We start from the raw sequence: 8,906 nt of genomic DNA on the forward strand, positions 1-8,906 counted from the left end.
AACAGTCCGCACTGAAGCTCATCGGTGGAGAAGATTAAGTAATTGTCTGTCCTGACATGGGATTCTAGAGGTTAAATGTGCATGATGGGACATCTCAGAACTAGCGTATGAGCCCCTTTGGTCTCCTTTTTAAATTTTATTTTTTATTTTAATTTTTTTTGTCTGTGCTCTGCGGCTTGTGGGATCCTAGTTCCCTGACCAAGGAATCAAACCAGGGCTCTCGCCAGTGAAAGCTTGGAGTCCCAACCACTGGACCGCCAGGGAATTCCCCTAGTCTCCTTTTTTTAAAGCCAAACTGGGGGGGCAGGACGGGAGGAAGGACATTAAAAAGAACAAGGAGATCAGGAAATCCCTAACGTGGCTCCCTCTGGGGTGGGAGGGAGGGGAACATTGGTGATCAGGTGGACTGCCAGGGTCTCAGAGTTACCACCTATCCTGTGCCAGACTATGTCCCTGTGTCCCACTGCTCGGGACACAAGAGAGGGAGACAAAATGGTCCCAGGCAAAGCAGGTTCTACCGAGATTTGAACTTGAATCTCTGGATTCAAAGTCCAGAGAGCTAACCGTTACGCCTTAGAACCATATGCCACTGTGTCCCTTTGCTGGCCACCCTTGGTCTAAGTGCCCCTGGGAAGGGACAAAAAGGGTCCACAGGTCCCACTGAGATTTCAACTCAGATCCCTGGACTCAGAGTCCAGAGTGCTAACCGTTACATCATAGAACTAGCTGCCACCCCTAGACACCAGGGTCCACAGGCGGACCTTGCCCCACAGCTGGGGACCCAAAAGCCAGATATAGCAGGCAAAAGTGTAAGCTCATAGCAGAGGATGGTTTCGATCCATCGACCTCTGGGTTATGGGCCCAGCACGCTCCCGCTGCGCCACTCTGCTGTACTGTCCTTCCCTCTGAGCCTGCCTGTAACAAGCCCTACAGCCTCCCTGGGGTACAGCCCAGAAGACAAAAGTAAAGGGTGGGGGAGGGAGTCTCCTGCAAGTGCCCTTTTAAGAATAATGTGGATTTTTGCTCTCCCTCCCTCAACTTCTTACCCAGAGAAATCTCTGAATTCACGTCCTTTTCTGCTGTTTTAAAAAAGTCAAGAAACACAAGCTTCAGCCCAGAGTGTCTTTGGACAATGGTGGCAGGTTCTGTATTGCAGCGATGCTGGTTGGATTTCGGAAAAGAACAAAAGCAACGTTTCTCCCCATCATTTGAAAAAGACTCCTAATTTGTCCCAATTATCAATAAACTATCCTTTTAATTCGGCTTCTTCTCTTGACCTACTTCTTCCCCATGGCCAAGGAAGCTGTTTTTTCCATACAAAACGGCTTAAAATTACAGTGTTATGAAATCTTGCTGTTCAGCTTTATAATTTGAAGAAAAAAATCAAAAATAACTTTGCATTTCAAAGAGGTAGAAACTATTCCCCCAAGAACATTCTGGAAATAAATCCTTTGGGGGAAAAAATTCGCTGAATTTCTGCTGAACCTTTTCATGTAAAAAGTGTCCATGGAACTTGCCGTTGCAGATAGTAGGGTGTCTCCTCTCTCAAGCCAACAGAATCATCAGGAAAAAGAAACAAAGAGACTGAAACTGCTGGAGTTCTATGGCCAGACTATGAACACCAGGACACTCAAAGGACATGGAACCATTTCTCTTTTTTTTTTAACTTTTTATTTTATATTGGAGTATAGTTGATTAACAATGTTGTGATAGTTTCAGGTATACACCAAAGTGATTCAGTTATACATATACGTGTACCTATAATTTTGTTACATAATATTGAGCAGAGTTCCCTGTGCTATACAGTAGGTCCTTGTTGGTTATCTGTTTTAAACATAGCAGTGTGTACATGTCAGTCCCCAACTCCCTAACTATCCCTCCCCACCACCCTTCCCCCACTGGTAACCATCAGTTCATTCTCTAAGTCTGTTTCTGTTTTATAAATAAGTTCATTTGTATCATTTTTCTTAGCTTCTGCGATATTTGTCTTTATCTGTCTGACTTACTTCACTCAGTATGACAATCTCTAGGGTCCATCCATGTTGCTGCAAATGAGATTATTTCATTCTTTTTAATGGCTGAGCAATATTCCATTGTATATATGTACCACATCTTCTTTACCCACTCATCTGTTGATGGACATTTAGGTTGCTTCCATTTCTTGGCTATGGTAAACACTGCTGCAATGAACATTGGGGTGCATGGAACTATTTCTACAAGCAGGGTTAAATGAAGCCACAGACACGGTATACAGTCCAACACTGGCCACAGTGCTGAGCCGTCAGAATCCCAAAGCCTGGAAGCTGGAGTTCCTGGACCCAGTAAGAACAGGAGCTGTGGCCTTCTTCCCTAGCAGGCTGTGGACCTTCAGCTAGGCAGGGAAGAACTGAGGAATACCCAGGCCTTCTCCCCCCTCCCCCAACCTCTAATCTCCTTACCAGTGCCTCTCATTGGCTGCAGCCACTCAGCTCTCTGGCCCTCCAGCTTCCTGTTGGTCTTAGGGAAGAGGAAGGTAGTGGTGGATCTAGAGGGGAAGCAGAAGACACCCAGAACTGCAGAACACAACGAGAATCCAGACGTACAACCACATTGCCAAGGGCTTTGAAGGGAGAGTGAAGATGAGGGAGGAACTTTAGCAAAGGCCTGGGCAAAGCTACCAGGCAGGGACTTCTGCAACTGTAGTGACACTTCCAGCACAAGGGGCACAAGGGGCAGCCCCTGGCTCAGAATATCAAAACAGACCGGCAGTTGCCTTGGGGGATAAGACTCCCTGGAATGCACCCACAAGGCTGTACCGTGAGCCTGAATCGCCACCACCCGGGTCTAGGATGTTGTCTGAGTCTGATAAATCTAGCCACATAGGTACACTGTGAGGCAAAATGGTGGCCACTGGGAGAAGACAGGGGGAAGCTCTCTGGGCAGCACATCTCATCAATGCCTCAGGCAGGGCCTGAACAAAACCACATTGGAGGGTTGGGGTCAAAGAGCTTTGCCAGTGAGGTGTGGGGATGGACTTTTCTGAACGGGTCCAGAATTTGAGAGATTCATATTCCACACAAAAGCTCTTCCAAAGGTCTCTACTGTGGGAAAGGCTGAACCAGGTGGCCTAGGTAATCTGCAGGTAACTGTCAGACTCTTTCTTCAGCCATCCTAGTGATGCTTGCTTAACCGTCGGGCCGAACTGGCCGTGGGGACAGGGAAGGAGACTCTCCCACTAAGCCTGCCCTGCCTGCCTCCCACGTACAAGTTTTAGTGGCCAACCCTAAATCCCAGTATTGACTGCGGGGCAGAGCGGGCAGCCAGCCACCCGAGGGTGAGGTCACGTCGGAACAGACCCGAATTCCGGACCTGGACTTATTTGCTTTCCATTCGGGAACCCCACTGTCATCGCGCCCTTCACAACACCGCTCCCAGCAAACCACGGGGCTTTACAATGACAGGTCTCTGCTCGTGGGAAAGGATTTCTCTTTTCAGTACCTCACCACCAGAGGCAGTGCCCTAGAAAGGCGCGTCAGCGCCTATTTGTTTCCTCAGCACAGCTGAGAAGGGAAAGCGCAGGACCAAAGCGAAGGAGCGCTCCGTTCCCGCGGACAATTGTGCCTAATTGCTCGGGAGGAGGCCGCCGCGCTTTCCGCCTGAAGCCCCGTCGAACTCGGGGCCCCAGGCCCACCGCCAAGCGTGGCACCCGCTCCACTCGTCGCCGAAGGAGGCGGCCACACTGCCGCAGACCCAGCCCGGACCTCGCCAGGTCTCGGGGGAACTGGGTTCCTCCCTCTGCACGGCGTCGGCGGTCACGTGGGGGCGGTCACGTGGGAGGGCAGTCACGTGCCCTGCGTAAATCCGTGTCAGGCGGCGGCGCTGCTGCCTACCCCTAGCGGTTGCGTACGTTTCGCATGTAGTGGCGTGGGTCGGGGACCCTGGTGGCCGCGCTGGGGACAGGGCGAACTCCGGGCCTGCCCCCTTCGTGGGGCCGCGCTGATTGATGCCCCTGCCGTGCAGACGCTGCGCGCTCCCGGTCGGGCCCCAGGTGCCCTGCTCCACGCAGGGCACAGGATGGGTGGGGTCTCCAGCTTGTGCAGTTTGGAGCTCCCTTTTTAAGAATACGGAATTAGATACGAAGGTGAATGTTGATAGGAATAAGTAACCACAACAAACTGCAAATTATACACAGCTGATTAATATCACAAACTTTAAACACTTAAAACGTTTCACTAGGACTACCTTGGTGGCGCAGTGGTTAAGAATCTACCCGCCAAGGCAGGGGACACGTGCTCGAGCCCTGCTTGGGGAAGATCCCACATGCTGCGGAGCAACTAAGCCTGTGCACCACAACTACTGAGCCTGAGCTCTAGAGCCTGTGAGTCACAACTACTGAGCCTGCGGACCACAACTACTGAAGCCTGAACACCTAGAGACCGTGCTCTACAACAAGAGAAGCCACTGCAATGAGAAGCCCGTGCACCGCAACAAAGAGTAGGCTCTGCCCACCGCAACTAGAGAAAGCCCACGCGTAGTGATGAAGCCCCAACACAGCCAAAATAAAATTAATTAATTAAAAAAATTTTAAATAAAACATTTCACTAGTTAACTGCCTAACACACCTCATATATTTTTTTCTAATTTTTTTTCTTTTATTTGCAGCATGTGGGATCTAGTTCCTTGACCAGGGTTGGAACCTGGGCCCCCTGCATTGGAAGCGTGGAGTCTTAACCAATGGACCACGAGGGAAGTCTCAATTTTTTCTAAATTTTTGAATGCAGACCTTAATTACTCCTTCATATGGGAATGATTTGGTAATACTGTTTATATATGGTAAATAGATAATTCAGTCTTTTCTTTAGCAGGGTTAATCAAATTTTGCTTTTTATTATTAATAGTTTAGAAAAGATTGTCCAGAGTTGCGTTCTTTTGATGATGTTACATACTCTTTTAGGGTTGCCATCAGACTTGGCCAAACCTATCCTGTATGTCTGGAGGCAGGGACCCACCTCTAATCCGTGGTGGCCTCACAGTGACTTGTTAGGAGCTTTGTGTCATGTATTTCATGTCAGACCAGGAAGAAATGGAAAACACTTTCCATGTTTGCTTTCCTCATCTTCACTAATTGGATCCCATACGTTCTGTGTGTTTCCGACCTCCTTACAGAAGGAGCCTACTCTGTTTTTATGTGATTTGTGTGTGGCCCAAGTAAACATGTTCTTGTGCTTTGTGCAGTCTTCATGATTTTTGACAGTTCTAAAGACATCCACTGATGTGAATGTCTGATGTAAGTGATGTCTGTCTTGTTGAAAACTACACAAGCAAAACAAATACAGGCAATGTTAGTCTTGGAATAGGCTAGTCAACATCCTGTAGCAGTTTTCCTGTTAAAAAGTAACTTTCAAATGTTTTAAGAAACATCTTTTTTGTCCGTTGTACCTTGATTCTTTGTAAATGGAATCATAATTTTGAACGAATGAATTTTTCATTAAACAGGGTTGGGGGAATTAGTGTTCATTCTAACAGGTTTAGTGAAGTAATCAATGAAGTAAAAAATCAGTGGGTGGGGCCACCTGGTGTGTCCTGCTGAGTGGACTGGTTGTGGTTTCCCTTTCTGTTACCATCATCTTCCTTCTGCTTTTTATTCCTTCTGGTTTTTTTTTGTTTGTTTGTTTTTTGCTTCCTGTTTAGGAGTGTTCTGACTCTCACAAAACCTTTCATCTCTGTGTTGTCATTTTCATTACCCATATTTTCTTAGCTATCATGATTCTTTCCCTTCATGATTTTGACCATTACCGTTTTTAGTTTCCATTGTGTTACATGTGTTTTGATATTTTGAAGTTTCTACCAGACTTTTTCTTTTGTTTTTTTTTTCCCCTCCCTTCCAGTAAACTACTTCCCTCTGTTTGAATTTTGATATGATCGGTAATTCTTTAAAAGTATACAAAGTTAATCTGAATTTAAGGCAAGTACAAGTGCAACTCAGATGCATTTTTTATTGCCCCTACGTGTACTGAGCTCCATGACTATGAAATAAAATAACTGTACACCACATACAATGATTTACAGGTGACTGTGTGAAGGAGTTCTATCATAGGAAAACACATTTCTTCAGGCCCTTTTGCTGTGTCATATGAAGGTTGAAATGAGTTCATACTGACGTTTCCAGCTCTAGTCCAGAACCACGTGGTTTCCTCCAGCCTTTCCTTGCTTCTCTGTAACTCACTCTCCAACATGAGAAATCTTCTTTGCCCACTTTTAAAAATTGTGGTACTTGATTTGTTAGAGGCAAGATCCCTGTCTTCTCATCTTTTTATTTCCTAAATGAAGCACAGTGTCTCCTACAGATGTAGCTCTGCACCGATGTTGAATTGACATGTTTAGCTTTGATGTTTACCATCAGAATTCTCTACAAAATAGTTGCCTCAGCTTCCATGCTCATGTTCTGACTGCCTGCTTCCTCTCTATTTCTCATCCCTAACCCAGGGCCAGCAGGATGAGGCAAGGTTTTCATCTTGGTCCTCTGTGCTTCACATAAGCTCAGAGAAGTTTTCTGCATGGGCCAATGGACAGTAACTGATTGGAATAATCATTCACTCATTATGTCACTTTCCCAAACTTACTCTGCATCAGACCAGTGCCAAGCCTAATCCAATTCCAGACTCAGAGTCCTGTTGGGATAACATGTACACAATGACTGTCCCAGACTGCAAGCTGGGAACCAGGTGGGTACCAAGCGGCTTCGAGGGAGGAGCAGTTCTCACTGTATGGGAGGTGGCCGGGGCGGCTGATGGAGGTGCCATGGGAGCCGGGTCTTGCATTTGGGTGGCTGGGTGAGCATGTGAGGGGAGGGGGACCCGGGGAAGGAGGCTGGCCATGTGTGAGGGAATGTGGGCTGCTGGTCCAGGTGAGGAGTGATGAATCAAGGCTGCCTCCCCTCCCTGTCCCGATGAAGGTAGGGCCCGGCTCCCCTTTGCTCCCCGTGGGCCTGGGCATCCAGCACTGGGCCCAGCATGAAGCTGGAAATAGGAAATGTTTGATGAGTGGACAAGCTACTGAATGAAGGAATGAAAGAGTGAATGCATGAATGGGCGATGAGTAGCCCATGAGTCAAAGTTAGGCTGGAGGTTTAGAGCTCAGGAGATGGGAGGACCAGAGATGCCCAGACAAATTCTGAGAAGCCACAGCCTGGGTTGGGTGGGGCTGGGGCTGGGGGCCCTGAGTTGAGGCGATAGAAGTTCCTCTATTCAGAAATACCCTTTAGCTATTGAATCCTTGTCTGTCCTACTGTCTGTGTTTTGCATGTTTTCCATGTGGGCTTTGGGGGACACTAACCTCAGCACAGAGATCCAGAAAGGTCACCTGGAGGAGACTTGGCTGGATGGCGATGCCAAGGGCAACCGAAGATGGGTCTGCATGTGGCTGACCATGGGACACCGTCACTACAAGGGGCACACGCCTCACACCTTCATCCCCCGCTCCCAGGCCATTCCTGGTGTTCTTCTCAAACTTAGGTAAATGTGGTCTGTGGTCCAGTGGTAAAGAATCTGCCTTCCAATGCAGGGGACGTGGGTTCGATCCTTGGTCAGAGAACTAAGATCCCACATGCCGCAGGGCAACTAAGCCCACGTGCCACAACTACTGAGCTGTCGTTCCTCAACTAGAACCCGTGTGCCACAAGCTACAAAGTCCACGTGCCCTGGAGCCTGTGCGCCACAACTAAACTAGAGAAAAACCTGGACACCACAACTAGAGAAAAGCCCGCACACCACAACCAAGAGCCTGCATGCCTAAACGAAGATCCTGAGTGCCACAACTAAGACCCGACGCAGCCAAAAATAAATAAATAAATAATAAATCTTTTTAAAAAATGTGGCCTACAGCACAGAGGCACACAAGACAGCTGGAGCAGGGCCCCCCTGCCCCAGGGCACATTCTGAGGGCTGCCTTTCTGGGAGCATTGCCTTAACTCAGGAGGTAAGTACAGTAAATTCCTTACGTACGAATGAGTTCCATTCCAAGAGCACGTTCGTAAGTCCAGTTTGTTCATAAGTCCAACAGGTTAGCCTAGGCACCCAACTAACACAATTGGCTATATAGTACTGTACTGTAATAGGTTTATAATACTTTTCACACAAGTAATACATAAAAACAAAACACAAAAAATAAAACATTTTTAATCTTACAGTAAATAGAACAGCTGGCACACAGCATCTGGCATCGAGTGAACAGGCAAGAAGAGTTACTGACTGGAGGAGGGAGAGGAGGTGGGAGACGGTAGAGCTGAAGGATCGTCAGCAATTGGAGATGGAGAGCAAGCTGCAATTTCACTCACATTGGTGGAATGCACTTCGGAATCTTTGAAAGTTTGCAACTTGAAGGTTCGTATTTAGGGGACTTACTGTACACATAGCCACATATGTAATGGCTTCTGTGACGTGTGAAGAACTATGTAGGGACACACCCAAGGACCCCCTTCCTGCCCCCAGGTGTACAGAGAGTGAGAACACGCCTCCCCCTCTTTCCAAAGCTCCAAAGGGAGGTCTTTGGAGAAGAGGTTTTGGTGGAGGAGGATTAGAAACACACTTTCAGGTCCAGTTAATATCAGCAAATTTAAGGGTATTCTCAGTATTTTCTTTTTAAAATTGGTATTATAAGATTTATCTCTGAAGCTCTCATTTTTTAAAAAAAATTTATTTTATTTGGCTGGGTTGGGTCTTAGTTGTGGCACGTGGGATCTTTGTTGCAGCGTGAAGACTTAGTTGTCCTGCAGCATGTGGGATCTTAGTTCTCTGACCAAGGATCGAACCCACGTCCCCTGCATTGGAAGGCAGATTCTTAACCACTGGATCACCAGGGAAGTCCCTGAAGCTCTCATTTTTTTAGAATGAAATTCAACTAGGAATGTGTGTATTATTCACCTATAA

At 47.3% G+C, this 8,906-nt stretch overlaps 1 non-coding gene across 1 annotated transcript; it reads right to left on the reverse strand.

Annotated features, from left to right (window-relative positions):
• Positions 1 to 818: 818 nt before the first annotated feature.
• Positions 819 to 890, reverse strand: TRNAM-CAU (transfer RNA methionine (anticodon CAU)). Its single transcript has one exon. It is a non-coding gene; the product is annotated as a tRNA-Met (tRNA).
• Positions 891 to 8,906: the final 8,016 nt, after the last annotated feature.

This window comes from Delphinus delphis, chromosome 19 (genome assembly GCF_949987515.2).
Source record: "Delphinus delphis chromosome 19, mDelDel1.2, whole genome shotgun sequence".
Lineage (NCBI taxonomy): Eukaryota > Metazoa > Chordata > Mammalia > Artiodactyla > Delphinidae > Delphinus > Delphinus delphis.